Consider the following 25,644-nt stretch of genomic DNA (forward strand, 5'->3'; position numbering starts at 1 on the left):
TAGCTAGAGACAGTTAGAGTCACAGAATCACAGAATAGTAGGGATTGGAAGGGACCTCAAGAAATCATTGGGTCCAACCCCCAAAGGGATTCGCCTCTCCCTTTTCCTTTAGCATCTCCTCAAAACAAACTCAGTTCCTCCAGTCTCTCATCATGTATGCCATATTCTTAAATATCTCTGGATCTTCTCTAGATTTTCTCCAGTTTGTTGACATACCTTTTGGGAGGCCCAAAACAATACAGAACTCCCAGTGTAGCCTCACCAGTAGAAGGGAATAATCCCTTTCTTCGTTCTACTGGACGTGCACTTGCTAACACAGGTGAATACGCAGTTGACTTTCACCACTGCAGTGGTACACTTATGGGCTCAAGTCCCCCAGGACCCTCACATCTTTTTCTGAAGAAATGCTTCTTAAATCTAGTTTAAAGCCCTCATCACTAGGTTAGCAGGTCTGTTGGCAAATATGCCCTTGCCCCTCTTTTTCTCGGGGAAGGATCTTATCTTTCCTTGGCAGTTCTCATTCTTCACAGCCCCAAGGTCATAGATGCCAAAGCTCTTGTGACACCAGACAGATATGAAGCTGTGTTTCCACTTGTGCTCGAGCTGTTTCTCCTGACCAGCAGGGCTGAGGAGAGCACCTGAAGCTCCACACCTTTCAACCTTGCCCCCAGAGGACTGCTCAAAATCTGCACTAGCAGTATGGTATCATTACTGCCCATGTAGATATGGATGAGAAGCAAAGCACAGTAGACCAAAACCAACATTATTCAGCCAGGTCTCCACAGTGCCCCAAATGCAGACCTCAGGCAAGCAGCAACCCTCTGGAGACAGCAGCTTGGTGCAACAGATGAGTACTTCTGTCTCCCACAGAAGGCAATCCCCCAGGCACTATCACCCATTACTTCCTTTTATTTTATTTCATTTTATTTTATTTTATTTTATTTTATTTCATTTTATTTTATTTTATTTTATTTTATTTATTTTATTTTATTTTATTTTATTTTATTTTATTTTATTTTATTTTATTTATTTATTTATTTTCTATTTGCACTGGTTTCCATCTGTCAGGCACGGCCGGCCCAGTTGTCTCCCCTGGCAGAGCTCGGCCTCCTCTTGTCTTGGGGTCCTGTAATTGGTCTCCAACCAAACCACTGCAGCTGGATAAAGAACTCTGCCTTGCTCCAGGAGTCACAAGATCCCAGTATCCACCTTGTCTTCTGCTAGAAGCAGAGCTTCTGTCTCTTCCTCCCTCTGTACAACGTGGGGCTTGAGCTCTCGGCTCTGCTAAGGTCCTGTCTTTTTTTATCCTCTCTGAGGATACAGTCTGCTCAGCTCCTCCCTTGCTTCTTCACCTGATGGCTTCCTCAGTGACTTGACCAGGGCACATTTGTAGCAGATGACAGTGCTGTCGCCTCAGCCCTGGTCTTGGCATGGAGCACCCAGCACTGGCTGCCAGCTGGGACCTGTATGGCTGCATCCTCCCACGTTCTGCCCTGGGGTGGGCCGCTCACAACTGCACGTCCTAGCTTCAACTTCCCATACTAGGGAGACAGATCACATCACTTCACCCTAGATGGTCACCTCACAAATATAACTTGACTTCAAAGCCTTTTTAATTCTGTTTGTCGTAATTACATGATCACATGCAGGTGATTGACATTGTGTGTCGAAGGGATCTGAGATTTCTGTTCTGTGGCCTCCTCCCCATTTCCCTGTGAATTTTCTCCTAACTCCTCTAATCTGTTCGTACCCCTTGCCTCTAAGAATGAACCAAGTTGGTGTTGGGAAGTTCATTTTTGTCTTTAGAATGACTATCTGTTTTACTGCTGAAGGTTAATGACAGTAAATCAGATATGGGGGTGCTGGGAGAGAAAAGAAGTCACAGTTCATTCCACCTTAAAGAATTTAGTTCCACTGCATTTATATGGTTGCAACCACATGCTTTCTGATTTTCTATATGCCTGGCTAGAGATCTCAGCCTATAATTTGTAAAAGCCTTGAGAACTCACAGTAAGAGCAATGGGATTTATATTTTAGCATATGAAGGGCTATTCATTGGAAATACTTTGAAGAAACCAAATCCAGAACGCTTCAGATTAGGCAACCAAAACCAGCAAATAATTTTGAATGTAATCTCTCTGTGGTGTAGCCCCTCATCTATAACAACAGTAAAATAACTTGCTTTGTGAGACACATGCGTGCACCCTTGCATGGAAAATTCCTAAGAGAATTCATAGCTCTGTCCTCAAAACAATATGCAATAAATCAGTTTGAGGGCCACACACTGAGTAACCAAGGGAAAACAGTACTGAATTGTTGTTTATTAAGTGAGCATTGTTCATCTACTGCTCCAAATGAGGCAAGAGTGCTGCTGAACAAAAAGCTTGGGAATGCATAATGATATGACAGCTTAATAGCTTATTCGAAGGGTCAGTGAAGGAAGAACCTGACTTCCATGATATAAACTCTAGTGGAAATATGTTATGGAGACATTAAACTAGACAGAATCTTCCTACCACAAGTATCGTAAGGAAAACTTTTGCCTTTTTGCTAAAGGCAGACCAACCCCAGCATGTCTCATACCACTTCCTCAGTATGCAGCACAGCAACACCCGGCACTGTTGCTTTCTTAGCTGTTGTTTCCGAGCTTCACTGCTAATAGTTTAACAGCCTTCCCTGCTAACCTCCATTACCCATTTCCATCCTTCACACTTTATTGACCTTAATTCATCTGAGGAAGAGGACAGTGATGAAGGCATAACTATTCAAAAGGAGGCGGTAAGATCATCAGGCTTGTCATCTGGAGGAGATGCTGGCTTTCAGGAGGCTGGTGTTTGTGTCTGCGCTCTTTTGGAACATAAACATCTGTCAAACATTGCCACTTGATGAGGCCAAAAGCCTGACCTAAATTATTTCTGCCTTCTTGCTGCCTATTTCTGAATGGTTATGTTTTCATCATAGTCATCATCTTCCTCCAACTTGAGTGAATTTTCTATCAAGGATGAAGGATGAAAAAACAGGGTGATGATGTACAGGGGTACAATAATATTATAATATTTATTGCTTAATACAAGCTATGTGACAGATCATTCTGAAACATCTCAGCTTTCCCAAAACCAACATCTCCAGTTGATCTTTCTTCTGCCTCTTCCAACTCCCACTCCATATACACTGTCCTCATGTATTTAAATTATACTCAAGTTCCTGTATGCATCTCCCTTCTATTGCAGTCATTCTTATGGGATAAAAAAACTTGCTTTGCTATCTGTTGACTTACTAATAAGTGTAATTTTTAGGAACACAGTCTTCATGGGTGGAGGGGAAAGTCTGTATCAAATTACCCACAGGGATAGCTGCTGTGTGAGGTTGGGATAGATGAAAATTTTGTTACAATAGTATTTGTCACCATTCTCTGAAGCCTGCTGATACAAAAAAGTAGGTGATCCTTTATCATCTCAGGCAAAGTGGACCAGCTCAGTTTAATTCATAGTGAAGGTAGTTTCAACTAACCTCTTTGACTTTGGTGAGGCTGTAGAGAGCACTCTCACTTATGCTTTTGCAGAACCTGTAGAGGTGGTGACCTCCAAATGGTGGGCAGTGATAACCAGCTAAATAGAGTATAGCTAGAGTTGAAAGTGGACACTTTCCTAAGGATTTATAGCAATGATAGCTTAAAGTTGGCCTTTTCTAACAGTAGGAAGCAGAACACAGTATAGAGGGAATACAAACCTAGTTTATTTTGTTGCTTTTCCCTCCTTTTTTTTTTTTTTTTCTCCCCATAATGGATTCATAACATTCCAAAGGCAGGAAATGAAAGCATTTACCTGCTGATGTAGGGTACCCAACTACTATAATGAGTATTACAAAGACTCATGAATCCAGGTTTCCTTTAGCACACAAGATCACAGTGCTGCAGGGTCTCTGATGGTTCCCTCTGCTATGTGATGGAGGAAGAATACCAACTGTACATGTCTCTTTTGACAACAGAGGAATACTTTATTTTTGGGACACACAAATACAAGTAGGAGAAGCCACTTCCCATCATCTTCATACCACATGTTCCTGGATAACTCAGTGGTTTTTAAAGATTTTTTTTCTCCTATCTGTATTTACTCAGGATAAATGTAATTAGAGGTTAGGATAAAGAAGGCTTTAAGCAAACAAAATAATGCAGCAAAGAATTAGAGCTAGCTTTAGCAGTTCTTGCTGCATTTCTAGTTCCAAGAAAGAAGCAGCCCAGTTTGTAATGCTGTCGCACCACAAGAGGGGTACAAGCACAACAACAGTGAAGTTGGGCTGATGTCAGTGTTTTCCATAACAGTTTGCTTGAGGTAGCTGTTTTAACAATCAGGTCTTATTGCAAGATTTCATCTGTAGTACTGGTGAGAAAGAAGTGAGAACACCCACAGATGCTCTTTTCTGGGAAGTGGGCAAATGATGGTCTGGTTTTCTTCCAGCAAATAAACTACCAGCAGCTAGATTTCAGTCTGCTGTAGAGATTTCTCACAGGCAGATTGTCCCTCAGTGGAATCAGGTTTACGCCTTTTGCTTGTTCAGTGTTTTCTTTTAAAAACTGCATTGCTTTACACAGGAAATGTTAAATGTTTACAACATAGTTAAATACTCCTCCAAAATTGCAAATTTTCAAATTTTTGTACTGAGATATACAATGACCTCTGAGTATACATAGTAATAGGGTCCACACTATCTCCAGTTATGGAGATAAAAACCTTGAAAACATGGAATCTAAGAGAGACTGTGATGCAGGAGCCTCTGAGTAGCAGTGCAAGGAAGTGGTTCGAGGTGACCTGAACTTTTTAGTATTAATTTTGGCTTAAAGTTGGTACTTGGAAGTAGGTGTTGTACAGTGACTCTAATGGCTCTTCCTCGTGCTCCCTGGTTCTCTGGGGAAGATTCATTAGTCTATGCAGAATCTCAGACTAGGGTTCGCTCAGTAATTTGCAGTGTCAGGAAGAATTAAATAATCCTTCTGGGAACCTGAAGGCCAGAGGAGAAGAGCCCAGAGGCATCTGGTTAACTCCCACCTGGGTGTCCAGCAAGTTGATGCTGAGACTGACCTAGTAAAATGCAGTGCACCAAACTGGACTCATACAGAACCCTTTTGCACTAATAAAACTTGCCTTTGCAGTATCTTTCTCCAGCTGTGCATGAAACCAGCTCAAGGAAAAGCTGTGCTAAATCTGTAACCACAAAAGTGATGAAAGACGGACACCTCTATTAGTTCATGTGAGTGCTGCAGCAGTTGGCACAGCCAGAAACAGGTTAGCTTTTAGTGAAGCCATTTCTGCATCTGGGGCATGGTTAAAATGCACACCATAAATAAACTCAAAAACGGAAGGCTGAGTGATGAATATTGCCTATTTCTGTTACCAGCTTTAAAATATTACTGATGTTTCACTGAAATCTCTGTGTGAAAAAGCTACAAATCCCAATAAACTCAAGACTTGCATTAGCTAGACCAGCATGTAACATCTGCAAAAGCAAGACACAGCAAAGTCAGCTTTTTATAGATTTGGCAAGAAAGAATGAACATAGATGTGGAGTAACCTCTTAATTATCTTTGAGTAGTCTCTTTGGTTTGCAGATTAACTGTACCATAGACAAATGCACAGCTGGCTGAAACTACCAGGTTCTATTAACTAAGGACAGAACTGTGTTGGTATGAATATGCTTCTGTTAGGGCAGGTTATCAACAGGTTGATCTCTGGTGCTCCAGAAACCCACCTACAATATCCTGCTATTGCTCCATACTATTCTTTGGAAGAAGAGTTTATAAATACAAAATTTGTCTAGCTATTGTGTATCAAGAATACATGTCAATACATGGTGAGGAAAAAAACAAAACAATCTTGACAGAAAAGTTGTGATGTAAGAAAGTGAAAGACAGGCAACAAAGGATAACCAGGTCGAGGTGTGTTATTTTGTTGATTAAAAAAAAAATGCAGGGAGAGAAAATTTGTGAAACAAGTAGAAAGGAACTTCACAGTTTTTATTTTTTTTTTCCATATAGAATTCAAAAATATTTCATATAAAATTTGATTCAAATGTCAAAATGGGAGGCCAATATTTGTTTACTTTTATTTATTTATTATTTTTTAATATCTGAGGTAATGAGACAACAAGATGATTTTTATTTCAAGCAAACTGAACTCTAATCTTTGGCAGAAGACCCTGACTAGGGAGACACAACCCGATGTTCCTCTCTACCCCCATGAAGGACAAACAAAAGCAGTTCAGGATAGTTTGTCATGAGATCGTCTTCTAAATACACATTCCCTGACGATCCTCCATCTCAGGTATTCTCTCCCTCACATTCTAAACTTGAGAGTGAAAAATTCCAAATTTCTTTTTCTTTTTTTTTTTTTTTGGCACCTCTTCTTCCTACCTTTCCTCCTTTCACACACATCATTCTCTCTTTAGTAAGTCACAAGACTTAAACAGAGCTTTGAAAATTGAAGTATTGGTGACTTTCTAAAATACTTTGCTGTCTTACCCAACTAAATCTAAATGTTGTTGCCAGTTATTTATTTGGGAATGGCTCAAAATAGAAACATTCAGTTCATACATCTGGCACAGATTCAGGGAAACTGATAGGCTGAACTTGACCAGATTTTCACCAGTTAAAATGTATTAAGCACTTTAAAGCATTTTTTAAAAACAATTTGCCTAATATAGGTCAATGCAAAAGTTCATGTAATGACAAGGAAAAGTTATTTTGGGATGTTGTCTATCAATTCTAGATTGTCCTTGTTTAGTTAAAAAAAAAAAAAGAAAGAAAAAAAAAAGAAAAAAAAAAAGGAGACATGCCACAGCACTTATGCATGAAGCTAGAGTGAATGCTCTTTAAACAAAAGAATCAGCATGAGAGCTGTGAGCATATTATAAAACTAAAATCATTAAAAATTTTTTGGAGTCTTACATATTTATTTTAAGGCTGAACCTAATTCCAGCTTTTACATACTCATGACTGTTTACCAAATAAGGCAGCAGATTGCTTAGTTTCTTGAGATAAGCCATTTATTTCAATATTCTGGAACAGCAATTTAATCAACTAAAGCTTGACATATTGAAAACCAGCTGTTCAGAACTGTACAGTTTTCTGGATTCCAGCAAGAAAGGTAGGAAAATATTTTATTTATTTATTTATTTATTTCCCCATAGTCTGTATGGATTACAGCATAGCAACTATTTTAAAAGCCATCAGCTTTTAATTATGCCAACACAGCTAACATGTAGCACTAAAAACACCTTTTTAAGAATCAAATGCAGCCTATAAATCAAAACTACACTCTACAATTATTTGGCTAAGTCAAATCCTTAAACATAGATAGTTTAAGGTTAGTTGTACAATAGTACCTACTTATTTGTGTCCTAGAAATTTTAGGACGGATTCCTAGAAAAAAGTTGTTCTGTGTCATGGGGAAACAGCTGAAGGGTCCAGCTCAGGCCAGAACATTAAGTGCAAAACTGTGGCATTTTCTGGTTCAAAGAGCTCTGACACAGACACAAGAATTGCCGGACTGATATCGTCAAAGCAAGACACACAAGTGTGGAAATCAGTCTAATGGGTGGAAGAGAGTGCAGAAGCTGGGGAGCACTGACATCTTGGCTGATTGTAATAATTCAGATTTAGACTTATACACTGGACATCAGGAGTAGCTTTTAGAATAAATGATTTCTGCACTTCCATTTAGTAAAGATGGTCATGTCAACTAGCAAGAAAGTTTTTCAGGAAGGAGATTGTCCTGAGTATTCATCTATAAAATGACCAGCTCATGGATCATATTTTTGAGAAGAATGAGGGATATTGCTGTTGGACAGCTTGATGAGGATGAGGACGACTAGATAAATATCTGAAATTCAAAAGAACCAGAGCAAAATGATAAATAATTCAACTACAGGAAAGAATAGTTCTTCCTCTTGGCATGAAATATATGAGGAGCATCCTTTTATTGCTGCAATTAAATGATATCACAGGCCATATGTTCAGAGATTGACTACATATTCAGAAGTTTTCTGAACCAGGTCTTCGAAGTCATACACTCAGAGTCCAAAGAAACATTATTGGAAAACATTAAACAGAGAATATATTTGACTTGAACTGGAGCATAACCTAATGCAACTATCTGTATTTCAATTGGTGGTTTGGATTTTAGCCAACAGAAATGTCAACATCCAATGCTGTTAAATGTAAGAAAGAGTTCTCTGTGAAAAGAAGAAAGGAAAGAGAGAGAAGAATATGTCTTTCAATTTTAAGGCCTGTGGAGCACCAGTTCAGCAGCTCTTCTCAAGCCCTTGGATCCAGACAGACATACACGTCAACTACAATTGTACAAGCTAACAAAATTTTTGGTAAGGCCTCTGAAAACACAGACCTGACCAGATGAAGTTGTGATGAACAGTCACAAAATGAGTGTTTTCCTCATTTTAAATTAACTAAACATAAGAATTAGTTATTGAGGAAATACTCTGTGAAAACAGAACAGAGATCATTATGCATACTACACATTGGCAAGATATGAAAATTAAAACGTCAGGAAAACTTACAGCAAGTAGAAACATTTTTTGTCAAAGGCTGATGCAAGTAAAAATTTAACATGTTAGAGAATGACTATATCCATTTGGAAGATTCACACTCTTTGAAACAAATCCAACTGAAAGTATGTGAAAATCTTGAGATGCATGAAGCAGTTGTTAAAAAATAAAACAAACAAACAAAAAATAGTGTTTTCGAATTATAAAACCCACGACTGGTTATGTTATGGTTACATGAATATGTTTTCTTGTAATACTGAGATACAAAGAATAGATCATATATAAATTTATATAATAGTTGGCAAGACATCACAGTGTGACTTACAGACTTTTACCTGCTCTGCTCTCTTCCACGACCCATAGATGATGGCCTGAAATGGAATAAGTGTATACTTTCTAACTTCCCAGCAGAACACTACTTAGCAAGCAAAACCTAACTTCTGTGCTTGGCAAGACCTAATGATTTGTTCACCAGACTTGCTTCTTTTGATAGTAGTTGGCTTCCAGTACTTAAGGGAGAATCAAAGATTTATCTCCCCAAAACTAAATTAACAAACTGCAGGCCTTTTTAATCAGCACATTATTAAGTCACTTTAAAAATTCAGTCTGTAAACATCCCAGCTTTGGGATGTCCTTCAGATACACATTCCACTAAATAAATATTTCATTTTGTACCAATGTGTTAAAAATCATCTAGCTATTTTCTGTCGAGATCCCTTCTTCTAACCTTGTGCCACTATAATATTATATACAAATGAAAAATAGAGTAATTTACTGTGCTTTTCATATTCTTTATGTGTCACCTCAATGGTCATTCCTGGGTTCTAAAATATAAACAGTGTTTACTGTCCTCAGAAATATCACCAAATTTCTAAATCACTCATTCACTAAAAATGCTTAGCAAACATTTCTGTCTTCCTCTGATTTGTTGCATAGTCTTGTCTTAATTTTAAAAGTGGCAAGCACCTGCAGCTCCTACAGAATGTTACAGAAATCAGAAACAAGCTTCTTTTTTCTTCCCCCAAAGACTGCCATCCACACAGTGAAAATTGGCATCATTATGTCCTCACATTTTGGCACTGTGTATTAAAAAAAAAAGATGAGTGTTATCTTCCTAAAAGAGCTAAATTTAGAGTGAAACATTTGACAGTGCTTATAAGGTCTAAATGGCTTTCAAGGCAATCATCACGCTAGGTAAGGTTCAGAGTCGGTTTGCAGGTCATGGCATGGAACTTTTAACAGACGTATTGGTTCATTGCTTTTCTACCCATTTGTCTGATGAACTGTAAATCAAAAGAGTGCATCAATTGGGTAGTATATTCAAATTAAAACTTTAGTAAATTCAAATTAAAAATTGAGTTCCACCCAATTACTAAGCTGAATCATACAGTACATAATGAAGTGGTTATTTTTTCCATTGTCTGAATGTTAGCCTCTGTTTTGGTCTGGAGAACTAGACAGTTGCCCTTATATTAGATCTGGATAAGGCAGTGGAATCATATTCTGGGAGGAACTTGCTACTAATAACCAGAAAGTATAGAGAAAATAAGTATAATTAATAATTAGAAATGAGATGATAGATGCCACTCAAACACTACATGCCAGGAACTGGTTTTTGTATGTTAAAAGTTAGGTGAGACATACGTCCAAAGATCTGGAAGAAATCCAGGAAATATCATATTCCTGGCTGTGCACAAGTGTCACTTTAGTAGTTTTCAATGATGAATTTAGTGGAACATTTGACACTTGAACAACATTTAGATGATTGGTGGCTGTTGAAGAGGTCTCGGACAATGTGTCCCATGATAGACAACATGCTACACTGGCAGATGCTAACCGAAGACTTACAAATTTCTGTTCCCTCTCACCAACATTTTTGTGCCGGAGTAGGTACTTTATATCAAGAAGACTGACTAGTTATTCTGTAGAAAGTTAGGGATGTAGTTAGGATCAATGGTTAACAACCGGTTCGGGAATATTCACAGAAGCTGGGTTTAGGCACAGAAGTCACTGTTGAAGAGACAGATACGTTAGCAGAGTTCACTTTCAAGTTCTACGGACAATTCACAGAGTTGCAGAATCACAGAATGGCTGAGGTTGGCAGTGACCTCTGGAGGTCATCTGGTCCAACACCCTGCTCAAGCAGGGCTACCTAAAGCAGGCTGTCCAAGTGGGTTTTGAACAACTCCAGAGGAGACTCCATAGCCTCTCTGGGCAACGTCTTCCATGGTCTGTCAACCTCATAGTAAAGAAATGTTTTCTCATATTCAGCTGGAACTTGCTGTATTTCACTTTGTGCCTGTTGCCTCTTGTCCTGTTGCTAGGCACCACTGAAAAGAGTCTGGCCCCATCTTCTTGACACTCTCCCTTCAGATACTTATACACATTGATAAGATGCCCTCTCAGTCTTCTCTAAGAGAAATAGTCCCAGCTTTCTCAGCCTCTCCTCACAGGAGAGGTGCTCCAATCCCTTGATAATTTTGGCCTCTCTCCAGTAGCTCCAGGTCTCTCTTGTACTGGGGAGCCCAGAACTGGACACAGCACTACAGGTGCTGCCTCACCGGGGCCGAGTAGATGGGGAGGATCTTCAGTGCAGGAGCTTCTTCATATCCCCTTAGTTCAATTTAAGTTTGTTTGTTTCTTTGTTTGTTTTCTTTTGTTTTGTTTTGTGTGATGATTAAAGCCTTTATTCCCTGTTTGAGATTTCTTCTAGCATCGATGCACGCTTCATTTATTGAGTTCTGTAACAGTTTTGGGTGCCCGTGATCTGGAGCTATTAGAAAGAAAGTTAAATGTCTATTGACTGCTCTTTGTACAGTACAGTTCTTAGATTTTCTTCTTCTTTTATTTTTTCCCTAATATTTCTTTGTTTCTCTTTTCACTAATACTGTTATCTCAAGATAAAGCTTTGTAAAATACAGCCTCTATTGCAGAGATAAATTTATGTCAAGTTATGTTGTTTTCTGCAGATATCTGAGATAGAAAAGAAGAAACCAAAAAAAACCCACCTAGCAATTCTTCTCAGTACAGTCTTGAAAACCTCAAGTCAAAGATTTTCTGCAGATTTACACAGATAGACAGACAGAAGAAACATACTCCAGAGGGAGCATTCTCTTACGATCTATGCCACCAGCGTGATAACCATAATTGTGCAAAACATTGGTAAGTCAAAGCTCCAAGTTTACTGGAGAATTAAATTTACTGTATTTTATACGGGAGAAACTATGCCACCCAGTGGAAGTTTAAATTAAAGAAGAAAAAGTGGTAGGGGTGAAGAGATGGAAAATGATTTCCCTGATATTTCTAAGTCAGAAATGAAACTCATGAAAAAAACTAATTATCTAAATAATTATAAAGCTATTACAGAGTAAATTTACCAGCAAAGTATAAAATGATATGAGACTATTTTGATAGTCACAGCTGTTTTTCTTAGACAGAGGTAATGCAATCCATACACTTTATTACTTAAAGATAAGGAGTCGAATTTATACTAGGCAAAATAACTAAGTAAATTAATAAATCTTCATGTTAATTGACTTCCTAATGACATATAAATGGAACTTTGCTTGAAGTTTTGTTAGCCAAGAGCAGACTGAATTGATATGGTGCAGCTATATATAGATAGATAGCTATAAAATATGTAACACCAAATTGTGATATTTGTGATTTACTTACACTGATAGAGTTCTAAGGAAAAAATGCTGAGTATCATACTACATATGAAGGTAATTTTAGGATTTCAATGGCAATGAACTCTAAGATCACAAAGTAAAATTTCTATAAACTTGTTTCTTTCCTATCATCTTGTCCACATTTCTCTTTTTTTTTCTTTTGTATTTTTGTTGTCATTGTTTATTTCCTTGTACACAGGTCTCATTCTAATTAAGCCATTTTGGAAAGCCTCCACAGGTAATCAGGTGTGCTCCAATTAAAGGATCTGTGAAATGGTAGTTATGTAAAAGGGAAAGCCCCCAAACAAAGGCTTCTTATTACATCATACAAAATCAAGTCTTTTGCAAAATAATTATTTCATATTAGTATTACCTGGAAATTTATTTTGTTCTTTTAATGAGTGACTAATCTAACACTGAACTGTGGTATTATTGTTCCAAACTAAATCTTAATGCTGGAAAACAAAGAGACAGAAAAACTGAAAGGAACTATTTCATAAATGAGGCAGCCTACCTAAGTTCTCATCTCAACAGAGTAACTCTCCAGAACATTGAGGTACACACAGAGGACAAGCAAATGTTTTGAAAAATACACTTTTATGAAAATGCAGTTAAAATATTTTCTACTGACAAAACAGAACTAAGTTTGAAGCCTATTTAATTTTTTTCTTATCTCTGTTCATTTGCAATCACCTATGATCACATATAGAAAGCTTAGTTTGCATTTAAAAAAAAAACACACAAACACAACACTTTACATATTATGTTTTCATTTACGTGTCACATTCACTACTAGCATTTAAGACACTATTGTCAGTGCCACTTGTCACCCATACAGTTAACACAACTGCTATTTGGACAACGTGCATCGTCAAAAAACATTTATTGCATAAGCTAGAATTTAACAAATTTTAGTGAGCTTATTTGGTCTAGTCATTTAAGGAATAAGATCTTTAAGAGAAAGTTCTAATAAAGAATAGATAAAAAGAGAAAGTTCTAATAAAGAATAGATAAAGCAACCATTCTAGGTTCTTGAGGTTCTTGCTAGTATTTATTTTCTCCTTCATATTCTGAAATATATGTATTCCTCCAATCCTGTCACAAAATACATGGTATAGTGATATACTTATTAAAGCATTGCAGTGAGTAACCGATAACTTTTGTATTTTAATACAACTACCTACATACTCTTCCAAATTTTGCCTAGCTCATCTGCAAAATGTGGAAGATTAAGTCATGTACAGAACCAGATGGCATTCTGAGTGCTAAACATCCTACGTTACAGTTATCATATCTTGTATTCAGTATCTTTCCACTCCAGCTACAAATAAGCACTATAATTTCCTGTACCATTTTTATAGACTACCACTTTGATTATTCATATAGACAATCTCATGAAGAGACAATTGGAAAAGCTCAAAAATAATACAAAAACTCTTTAAAAAAATATTCTATTTATGCATTTCAGCCTTCTCTTTCTCTTAAACACTGTGGTTTAACCAGCAGGCATGTAAGCACCACACAGCCATTTGCTCACTCCTCCCACCCCCATAGTGGGGTGGAGGAGAGAATTGAAAAAAAAAAAAAAAAGAAAAAAGAAAAAGAAAAGAAAACATAAAACTTGTGGATTGAGCAAAAGACGGTTTAATAGGTTAGCAATTGCTTACCACCCACTGACTGAAAATAATGAATAATAATAATAATATACAAAACAAGTGATGCGCAATGTGATTGCTCACCACTTGCCAGCTGATGCCCGTCCCATTCCTGAGCAGCGGCTGCCCCTCCAGCCAGCCCTGCCCCAGTTTTAGTGTTCAACACGACACCCCGTGGTAAGGGAAATCCATTTGGTCAGGTTGTCACCTGTCCTGATTCTCTCCCCTCCCAGCTCCCTGTGCACCCCCAGCCTCCTCACTGGCAGGGCAGCACAAGAAGCTGAAAAGTCCTTGGCTCAGTGTGAGCACTGCTCTGCAACATCTAAAACATCGGTGTGTTATCAGCACTATTTTTCTCCTAAATCCAAAACACGGCACATACCAGCCACTTTGAAGAAAATTAACTCTGTCCCAGCCAAAACCAGGGCAGTGCATAAAATTATATTTAAAGTGAACTTCAAAGTATTGACTCTTTAGCTTTATTTTATTCACTCAAAAAGTGTATTTTCAGACCTTATTAAAAATGATATCATTTAAATGAATATATTTAATTATTAGAATCAGGAAAATAATGTTAGAATAAGGGAGGAAATAATGTCCAAAAAACCCCAACATATCACAAATTAATGGCTATGGCAGTTATTACAGATTTATTGTTATAAATAAGGATCTGATTAAAATAAGAGAGATTTTTAAAAACACAACTATTATACATTCTTTTCTTATCAAGGCAGAGTTCTTCTAGAAGTGAGTACAATCTAGAAATTTTGTTATTTTCTTGGACCCATGGTTGTGTTAAAACAAGAAGTCTTAAAATTAATTTAATGTGTTAACATCATAGTTAATATAAAATACAAAGAGGGATCCCTGGAGTCCTTGGGTGTAGCTCCAGTATTTCCTCCAGTTCCTATGGCAACATTAGAAGTTCCTGTAAGGAACTTTCTTTCTAGTTAAGGGATTTCACTCCTGCACAGTACTCCTGTGCTATGTCTCTGGGGTATGTGCTGAATCTCTAGGCCAGTGTTAATTAAGCCTGGTGTTAATTAAATTATCTTGGTTTAGAAAACGTCCCCATCAGTTTTGGACTATTGCTTCATCAATGTGTGTCCATGCCATAAATCAGAAACAGATGCATCAACTTTCTCAGTTAGGATAGGCTTGATTTCCTTTATTTTTCTAGTGGGGTACTCAGAAGATGATGGATATTTCATGATGTTCAGTATGGCTTCTTACCCATGTAAAATTGCAACCAACTTCCTTGTCAAATTGCAGACCAGGAAATTATATTTCAGCAAACTCCAGGGACTTCTGTGTTGCTAAACAAAGTCTTAAAGCCAAACCAAAGATGACAGATTTTTCTATGGTATGTCTTGTATCAGCAAAAAATGCATTACCGCAGCAATAACAGCACACAGACACAGCTATTTTTGTAAGAACTCTTCTTTCCTCACAACAATTCTAACATATTTCCTACAGACTCTTTTCTCACCTTACCTTTTCCAAAGTTTTCCAGCTCTTAGGATGCAGATATAGAGTACAGCAAAATGGGAGACTGGTTGGCACTCCTCTGTCCACAGTGAGCCTGTCTAGAGAATTAAACACACAAAAAACTATTTGCTGTTTCTCTCTGGTAGCTGTCCCCAGTTTCCTGCAGTATTCTGATACCTAATATTCCTTTCATATATAATACAACATAATGTTATTATATGCCCTACTACAAATTATTTACCTCCAGTTCTCCATCTCTCCCCTCCATTCTGCATGCCTGCAGTCTTTACTGCCAAAGCACCAGGATGCTTTTCCCCCCATTGTCTATCACAGATATACCTCCCCTGCAGGAAGAAGTAGTCTTTCAAAAAAAAAAAAAAAAAGACGTGAGAGGACCAGATTTTTGTTTCCACTATGATTGTGAAGAAAACATGTGGCCATTCTGTTTTGTGGCCTTTCCACAAAAGACAGAACAGATGACTTGTAAGGGCACACACTTGTCAGTTCTTTCTCCCTGTTTGTTACAGAGAACAGCTTTGAAGTGCAAACTATTTCTATTGTTCTGTGGGAGCACCAAAAAGGAAGTCAACATTAGATTACCTAATGCTTCAAACAAGCAAGTAAAGAGGAGAGGTTTCACGAAGAGTGTAAGAAAGGTTAGCATAGGCCCTGGGCCTGGAGCATGTGTAGGGGAAGGAATGTGTAAAGGGGCAGTAAGCTGCTGTGTCCTCTTCCAGAGTGGGTAATACTGAACTCTTGTCTTAAAGAAATACAGATAAACAGCTGAACAGTTGTTTGCTTTTAAGTTATCTAAACCTTGAACACTCCTCCTAGGAGCAGTACAAAGGGATAGAAGGACTGAGACCAGATATTTGGATTTTCTTCGGTAAATTTTATAAGTACAACAGCGTCTTCTTGTCCGTGTGAGCGTGAAAAAGAAGGAATTGAATCTTTTTGGACAATGAAACTCATGTAGATGGTACTGGAGAAGTTATTTCACTGCTACACAGAACACTTGGGGTCACACAAATACATCTGACCTTTTTTTTAAAACAAAAATTGTGGGGAATATTTCTGCCAAGTGCCAGAAAGGACAACAAGTTAAACAAACAAACAAACAAAAACCTAACAACTCTCCTTTGTAATAGGATCCAAGCTAACCACAGGAGCCCCATTCTAGAAAACAGCAAAAAAAATAGGGGAAGCAGTAATCTGGTAGGTAGTGCACTGAATTTAAAGCCCAGACTCAGTTTTGGACGGACATTAAGGCTATGGAAAAGTTTTAGTACAAGAAGGAGAGCTACTTGTGTACCTCACATGAAACTAACCAACATTTTAATGAATTGAGTGATGCTTGCAGAAATAATTTAAAGTATAGTAAAGTTAAAATAAGGAAAGCAGGGAAGCTGGTTAAAAGAACTTCTGCTCTCCAGCCCTCACCCCTATTGCTTGCCCCCTTTCCTCCATGCTGATCCACCAGGCCAGCAATGAGCACCGTGAATTCAGTCAGGGAGCTGATCTGGAAAGCAAATGAGAAGATTGTAACACCAAAAGGCTGAAATGCATCAGGAGAAATAGCTGTCCTACAAACAGGTAGATCTACACGTCCACAGACGTTGTTCTGTCCTTGTCAAGGCAGAAACTCCCCCCCCCCCCCCCCACCCAGTCATTCATTCAGCACAATGCAAAAATATTGCTACAGCTTATTAGAGAAGACCTTTGTTCTGTAAGTTTCTGAAGAAAGAATGAAAGAAGTACCAAGCATGCTCCATCACTTATTCCAAGGCCAAGTCTCTCTTATACTCTTTTGTCAGGATGGCTGTACAAGGGTATCCTATAAAGAATGTTTTATTCCAGAAAACAAAACAAAACAAAACAAAACATTTCTTATGTAAAATGCCTGTAATGACAACAACAACAACAAAACACAACAAAAAAAATCCTACTGTACTAGCAAAACTACACACACAACAAGTGGTGCAATCTGGGCATTTTGTCTGCAGGTTTCCCAGTGGCTTCTCTTGATGCAATCACATTTAGTGACGTGAAAAGCCAAGCTCATGGCAGCAGATTGAACTGTGTGACACTGACTATTAATTTACACTGGAAATTAGACATTAGAGCGCACTGTGGGATTTGTTCTGTTTTGGAACTGAAAGGTAATTTTTTTTCATCTCTTCACTGGCTCAATAGAAACATATTTTCAGAATTATGTATACACTGTAAATGCTATCCTTCTATAAACATCACTCAGGAGTAAAATGATAATATAGATATATATTTAGCTTGCTGTCCTCTGGACATAAAAATAACTGAGAATGTAGGATTAAGCACCTACAGGGAGTTATGACAAATAGCAAAGTAGAATCATTCATGCTGCATTTAATCTGTAAAAAACTTGTGTGTGTATATATATATTCTTAGTATATGTAGGAAATCATTGCAGAACATCATATTTTATTTATTTTTTTGTATGAAAAAATAAAAAAAAAGGAGATGTGATAGCTTGACAGCTCTGGAGTCTCTGAGTAAGACTAGGTATTGCAACACTCGCTTCTTTCTGCCTCAGGCAAAAAAGCTGAAGTACATTCTGCTTAAAATGATTATTTGCAGAGATATTTAGAGAGCATTAGCATCAGATCATAATTAATCCATTGTTTATATTTAAGCGCATTATTCAACTAACTCCTATTAAACTCCTTTTACAAATTTAAGATGAGAGACTTGTCATTTTGAGAAGAAAACAACATTCATGTGATGATCTTACAACATTAAGATAGTTATGAGAATCTTAAAAATCACACTCCTGTGAATTCAACTGCTGAAGCCCTAGAACATGCAGGAGACAACTTCACCTTTTTGCCACTAATTTCATGCCAAACACATTCCTCCTATTCCCAGAGCTACTGTGTGGTCACTTTCTCCCTTATTTCAATCAAAACATGAGCAAAGTTAATAGGAAGCGGTAGCTTTCTGCTAAACCGGCTCAGGGAGTGCTGGAAGGAGCAGGGAGGTGGCAGCGTGGGGCAGCCTGCAGCGGGGGACGGTGACACTAGCTCAGGGCAGGTGACAGCCAGCACACACAGAGCCTCACTGCTTTGTGGGGAGACAGAGCGGGCTCTGGCAAGGGAAAAGCAAAATTCGTATTAAAAGTCTCCTTAATGCCCAGAAATACACTCGGAAAAACACAGCACTCAGTTCTCTTCACCAAATTCTCAGGATGAGAGGTAAGTTTCTTTAAAAGTCAGCCACACTCCTGTTCACAAAATGACAGTGTAACCATTTACTTTTTTTGTTTTATCCTTTGTGTCTTTGACAATGCACTCACCCAGTTGCTCTCAACGGGAAAACACACACGTGATCTCCCTGATGTATTCTTCTCAGTCAGATACCAGATGATTGGAAATAGGACCTGAGAGTGTTTTGTTCTTTAGATGCCCAAGATGAAAATGACCTGCTGTTTCAAATATGAAATTAAAATTAATAGAGTGGATATGCATAAAACATTAAAAGTATGGTTTTTTTTTGTTTGTTTGTTTTTAAGACATGTCATATTGCCTACATGTGTAGATATGTTGGGCTAGGGCTTCTCAAAACTCAGCCCTTCTTGGATTACTTCTAAGTGTGTTGTTTTTTCTTTCCAAAGCAGTGTATGTCAGTAAAATGTAAAGGGAAAGAAAAGGCATGGGAGTTTTGTGAAGAGCCAATTGTTCTTTCCCTGAATCCACCCCCAGCAAATCCTTGTTTACTTGCCCCCTAACCTCTTGAAATAAAAGCACACATATGCATATCTACTCCAAATATGATACATTATAGTACCAATAAAAGCAGTAGACAGGCAGAAACTCTGTCACAACACACAGTAATAAGAACGTCAATTGCAAGCAGGCACCCAAATTAATTCTTGAAGCCCTATATGTTTATTTGCTTTGCTATCCATACAGCTCTCTCTCTCTATATATATTTTTTTATATTTTTATTTTTTAATTTATTTTTGAATGGCTAAATTTATAAATTTTCTCAAGAAGTCAAAATATTTGTGGATCATAATTAAACAAGACTGACAGCACTGATGGGTAACTTGATTTCATGTTTTATGATAATATCTATTTACTGCTCAAGCAAGAGGGGAATTTGACATATTTTAAATGACAAAAATAAACAAATTTGAACTTGCTAATAAAGTTTTCCTTCTACAACTCACTACTTCTATGTATACTTCTGTATTCTCTGAGTAAGTCATTTATAGTCCATAAATTCAAATGAAGTATGATCAAGTATATGACTGCCATGGCTATGAATGATCTGTGTTGATTCAGAACCACAACAACCTTTCCTGTAAAAAACATTCTGTAATGATGAAATGTTCTCTCCTATCAGTATGGATTATCATTAAAAATACTGAAGAAAAAAATCATGATGGTAGGACACTGGTGCCACAATGAAAAATTAAATGTGAATTTGCAAAGAAAGATCTTTGCGATTTCAGCAGAGAATGATAAAAAAAACTTTCAAAACTAGCCAAAATAAGTTATAAAACTCATTGTTCCTTGAAAACAGATGAAATCCTGAAATCTTCTGGATATCACTTTTGTATTCTTTATCTGTAAGAACTCGTGTGAGGCTGACTGTGCTTTGTATTGTTTTTACTGTAATGCCAGCATAGTATTCTGGCAAGAGCAGAGGATGCTGACAGATAGGATTACCTCAGATACATCTTGGGGAAAGACTAGGCCAGCATAGACATTGGTGATAGAACAGCCATTAAGGTGATTTTACATCACCCTCAGACATTAAACAAATAGTTAGAACACTGGCATGTTAATGGAAAATTGTTTAAGTTAATAAAAAGAAAGGCTATTAAAAAACTCATAATGTCAAGAAATTCTTTAAGCTCTTTGTGATGGGAAACAGAATCATCCAGTGGAATGCAAACAAATGTTTCTGTCAGCTATAAAGAGATCTGGTCTCCATTAGCAAGGCTGTCATGACATCTTGTATTTGTGAGGTGGACTTTTGAAGAAGTCAGGTGTGATTGTCAACAGCATGTGCCTGCCTGAACTGCAGGTACCATCTGGATCAGCCATATCTCCGCTTTATACGTGCTACTTTGGATAGAAACAAGTCTTGCATTTTTAATCACGTTGCCTAAAATGCAAAAACGTTTGCCTCTGACCCACATACGCAGTAACACAGAGTTCTTGCAGCCAGAGACGAGTCAGATCGCTTCAGCCTGACCTTCTGTCTTTTTAAATTCCAAGTCTGCCCAAACCAATTGCAACACCGAGGATCCGCAAAGCAAAACAAAGCAAAGCAAAGCAAAGCAGCAAAGAGTGCAGATTTCTGCGGTATACCAAAGTCAGTGAGAGTTCTCAAATCTTTTAATTAGACATGTATTTCATCATAGTCTAAAAAGTTTCAGAGAGACAAAAGTGATGACAGTGACTCATGCAGCATTTTCCTTCAATTTTAAATATGCATTGTGTTCCCTTCTTGTTTAATTTTCAGAAATGCCTTAACAGACCAAATGCCATCTGTGATTAACTTTGACATGGGAATGTTCCTGGAAATGCAGACATGCGCACAGACAGACAGAAGTGGGAGAAATAAAGATTCTACCTCCTGATAAATTCAGCTTTATCATAGTATTAAAAAGGAAACAAAACAAAGCAAAACAAAACAGAACAAAACAAAATGAAAGCAAATGAACAAACAAAAGAAAATAAAAAGAAACAAGCAAAAACCATGCAACCAACCAAAACCCACTGAATCTAACCCTACTGTGTTTTGGATCTAGTGAATGTGCACACATGGATGAACTGATCCAAGACAAACCCTGGGAGGAAGAAGCTGATTTAGTTCCTTGTGGCACAGGTTGCCCAAACAGCCCACTTCTGAAACCACGCAGCCACTAGATGGGATGCAAGTGAAACATGGGAAGCTGGCTGCTAGGGCCAGAGCAGGAACTGTAGATGGAGGACAAATAGTGATACTGCTCCTTTTGGCAGCAGCTCACCGTCACGTTGTCTAACTGTAAGATGAAACCACAACCTCAGCCTGAAGGACAGAGTGCAAAAAATTACAAGCATCTGTAATAAATGTCTTTCTAAATTTCTCAAATTATATCACCACTTTTTGGATAGCAGATTGCAGTAAGAGGAGTGGACCTGGAAAGAGCAAGAAGCAAATAAAGTATTGTAGTATTTCCCTGAACTGAAAACCTGGGACAGCATTAGGCCTACACATTTCTCCTTTCCACACATCAAAGTGGGACACTGTAATAACACTAAATCATAATACCAACCACCAACAACACTAATCCAGTCTTCTGATCTGAAATACAAAACCGCCTCTCTCACTGAAGTGGTCTGTAGCAGAGTGAGTAGCTTGATAAACTCAGCAAACCACAGTATCTGGCTTTAGCACCACAAAACTTGTATCTCCAAATGCACTTTAAACAGCTCTGCTACAAATGCGGCTAGTCTCAAACTCTAGTTAAAAAAGATTGTAAATTAAAATTTACACAATAAAATGCTTACCTTTCATGAAAAAAGGAAGAACCTGAGTACTTATATATATATAAGTATATATATTTTTTGCATATGATTCTGACATGCAAAAGTGGATAAAGAAAAAATCCAGAAACCACTTTTAAATATAAAAATAAAATATTAGCCTTAATAATATATATATATTTAAATAAATGTTAGTTAATTTTATAAGTGAACTCCTCACCAGCTTCAGGAGGGAGCCTGCTCTGTGGGACCCTCCTGCCCTGGCTGGCGGACATGTGGCTGGCAGGGTGCCCACTGGGCTCTGGCAAGGAGCAAGGTGAGGGAGGGGACACTTGTTCCCCTTTCCACCTTATCTCAAGCACTTCACAACACTGAGTGACCAGAGAGAGCTTTGAGTGGCCTTCCCCCACATCACCCCAAAACTTGGTCTTCTATTAACCATAACCCTAACCTGGTCATCCTCATGAATTCCCACACTGTGGTTGGGTTGGTGTTGCAGGCAGTAAATGTAGGGTTTGATCCTGATGGGGCTTTCGTACTCTCATTTACAGAAGCTGCAAGCCAAGATCAAGAACTGCTGTGGGATGCTGGGATGAAATTGGGTCTGGGATAATGGTGTTTGAGTGAAGGGTGGGTGTTGACAAAGGTACCATTAGGGTGATATGTTCTGTTGGTCTGGGAAGTCTTATTAGAGGACACTTTATACATTTTTAACTGTCCCAGTAATCTTTTTTTTTTTTTGGTTGGTTGGCTGGTTGGTTGGTTTTGTTTGTTTTGGGTTATTTTGTTTGCTTGTTTGTTAGTTCTTCATTGTTTTCACCTTTTTTTGGATATCAAAGAGATTCATAGCATCTTACATATAGATGAAATGATATGCCCTCTGTCACAAAATGATCTCTCCACAATGATATATGAAATTCCAACTGCTATCTCCAAATTCACGAGCTAGTGAAACCCATTTTTTTTGTATGCATGTATGATTACCTGTTCTTGTCCTAGTTTTTAACTTGCTGTTCTGCTTTGCTGTGCATGCTCTAGCAGCAGAATTACTTGCACTTGGGACACAGAGGAAAGTTTGAGAGAAATAATAGAAAACAGGTTCTCATTATAACATGCAATTACATCATTTCCTCAGATAATATTTCAGCAAAATACTGTAAATTCCTTATTTTCCCATAAAAATATTTGTATGATATCAGTGTTGTACCTCTGACCCATAAAATTAAGTTTACATTAAGAAGGACATCAGTTTTCCCTGGCATCAGCAATTTCTAGGCCCCCTTGGAAGAGATACCAAGTTCTGCTTGTCTCCTTCTTGGGTCCTATCCTCAGAAGTCATCTGCTGCAAAGTCTTGTGCATGTAAAAAAACTCTTACATGACTCCATTAGCAACTAAGATTGCAAGAAAACAACAAATACATACCTATATGGTATACCACTGTATTTAGTGACTTCTAGCAACACTATGAAAAAAAAAGTTAGTTATAAATTACTTTTAGCCATACCGTGAGCTCAGCTTATTTCTTCAAAATTGAGTCAACAAACAAGCCCTTAGCTCTCTGATATGCTTTCATGTTACCCCAGGCAGACACACTTTATTGACTTGAGGTGGATGCTTGTTGAGGAATTTCTGCCACAGTATTTTGGCTTTGCCTGAGAAGCTGTCAGGTCTGCTGACAGCACATTCGTCAAGGATGAGTTTTTCAAATGCTTAGCTACTGCTTTGGCAATCTCCTGAAAGTGTGAAAACAACAACAACAACAACAAAGTAAACATTACAAAAATATGAGTGTGGAAAGAAGTGGAAATTACCTTGGTGCTGCTTCCAACATTGAAATTGGTGTGTCTAATTTAGTTGTCTGAATCATGGAAGTCACTGAGCCTGCAGGGGAGCAGAAATTTTGTACCCGTATTTAAATGGGGTGAGCAGTTTTTCTCCATGCATAAGTAAATAATGCAGCTGTGATAGGGTCCCACAATGCTTTATTGTGCTTTTCTGATCAGTTTAGCACCCTTACATTTTTGGCCCATGCCTGTATGCTAGTGAATCCTTTCGGAAGGGTTGCTAGTGAACCTTATATGCTAGTGAACCTGTAAGAACTTTTCATTGTTCTGTTTCCTTAATGCATATTTTCAGTTCAATATTATGGGAGCAGTCCCCATACATCAGGCGAAAATTAGACAGGAGTATAATATCTGCGATCTAGTATTCTGCACAGATCAGACATCTGTAATAAAAGAATTTATGACAGAACAACTGGTCGTTACTCAACATGGCAGGAAAAGACACAAAGGACCAAACATCTCCTAACTCCACTGTGGTTGTCACAGTGGACTACCACTGTTTGTGTTTGCTTAGCAAAAAGGCTCTTGACTATAAAATGCTCAGCTTACCCCAAACTTTCATTTCCTCCATGACAGCAAATACTTTGGCTCTGCATGACAGGGGGGAGCTAACATGCACTATACTTCGTCTGAGAAGGAGCATTCATGCATTTTCTTTTATGGGAATTAAGACTCTAATCTCATCATTGTTATTTTTATCATCACTTGGTAAATTTTAATTGTTTTGATGTGCTCCACCTTGGTTATCACTTTTTTTCTTTTTTTCTTTTCTTTAATTGGAGAGTTCTAGAAGAGTCCTGCAGGAAGCCGGAGTACCAGAAAGTACAGACAGAGAAGAAAACCCTCCTGGAACAGGAGGACTTACTTTTTCTACAGGTTTTCTCTGCATCCCCTGCACATGTTCCCTGGCATGTCTACTCTCTTGGTATTTTCAAGCCCCAAGGGTTCTCAGGTGGCAGGTGAGTGTGTTCTGGGGGCAGTGCGAGGCGATGGATGCACAGCACTGACAGTTTGGCCTGACTAAAGCATGGTCATGGTAAAAGTGACTCTGTAGAAGAGCTTCTGGATGTAGAGAACAAGATGGGAAATGAGATCAGGAAGCAGGAAAATGGAAGACAAAGGTAGTATATATAGGGGATGAGATAAATGCATTAAATCCATAATAAGTTATTAAGCCTTTCCCTCCTCCACCACCTACTTATCAGATGGGTTTACAACCAAAATTAATCATCTCAGTTAAAATGCTGCATAAGCAGGAAATCCAACTGAAGTGGTACCATTCCCTACCAGATTTTTACAGAAACATTTCCTTGTGATTTTTTGCTTTATTGGGATGATACCACAGGCCTGTGGTGCACCCCCCAAGACCTAAATCCAGTAAGAAGTATAAATGTTGCTAGAAATTTCCATAAGAGTGACACCTGAAAAATGTCTGAAATTCAGATGGAGCTGGACAAGCAAATTTCTTGAAAAGTATGTAAAAGGGGTTCTGGAGTACTGAACAACTGCAGGGTTGAAATTATGGCCTGTAAAGCATGGTCCCTATGCGTTGCCTCACTGTGGCAAGCAGGTAATGCTTTATTTGGAAATTATTAGGAAGGCATGCCTTCCCAGTAAATGATCCTTACAAGCTTCTTTTGAACAATAATACATTTAGCATAAGAATTTAGACTCTGGAGTTACTGAACTTTATGAGGTTGGCTTTGTTTCACTGTGGAACTCTTAGCTTAGAGCATTTCAGAGTTCTGGCTTTGTAAACATATGTGAACAAACTTGCCAAAAATAGAAGTGAGATGCCACTCCATTTTTTTTTCTTAAATTATTTTCTATCATTAAGTGTTTCAAGAATCTTTCTGCCATAGCAACAAAAGTAAAAAGCTTGCTTATTAGATTTTATATGTCACAGAGGGGAAA

General features: G+C 38.0%; 1 long non-coding RNA gene across 1 annotated transcript in view; it reads left to right on the forward strand.

The window, feature by feature from the left end:
* The first annotated feature begins 1,054 nt into the window (after positions 1-1,054).
* Positions 1,055-25,644, forward strand: part of LOC310895002 — a 41,186-nt gene continuing 16,596 nt past the window's right edge. The window contains exons 1-2 of the long non-coding RNA XR_014580343.1: positions 1,055-11,718; positions 24,513-24,689. This is a non-coding gene — a long non-coding RNA (uncharacterized lncRNA). The remainder of the gene's footprint in view (positions 11,719-24,512; positions 24,690-25,644) is intronic.

Source organism: Anser anser (assembly GCF_964211835.1).
Source record: "Anser anser genome assembly, chromosome: 2".
Classification (NCBI taxonomy): Eukaryota; Metazoa; Chordata; class Aves; order Anseriformes; family Anatidae; genus Anser; species Anser anser.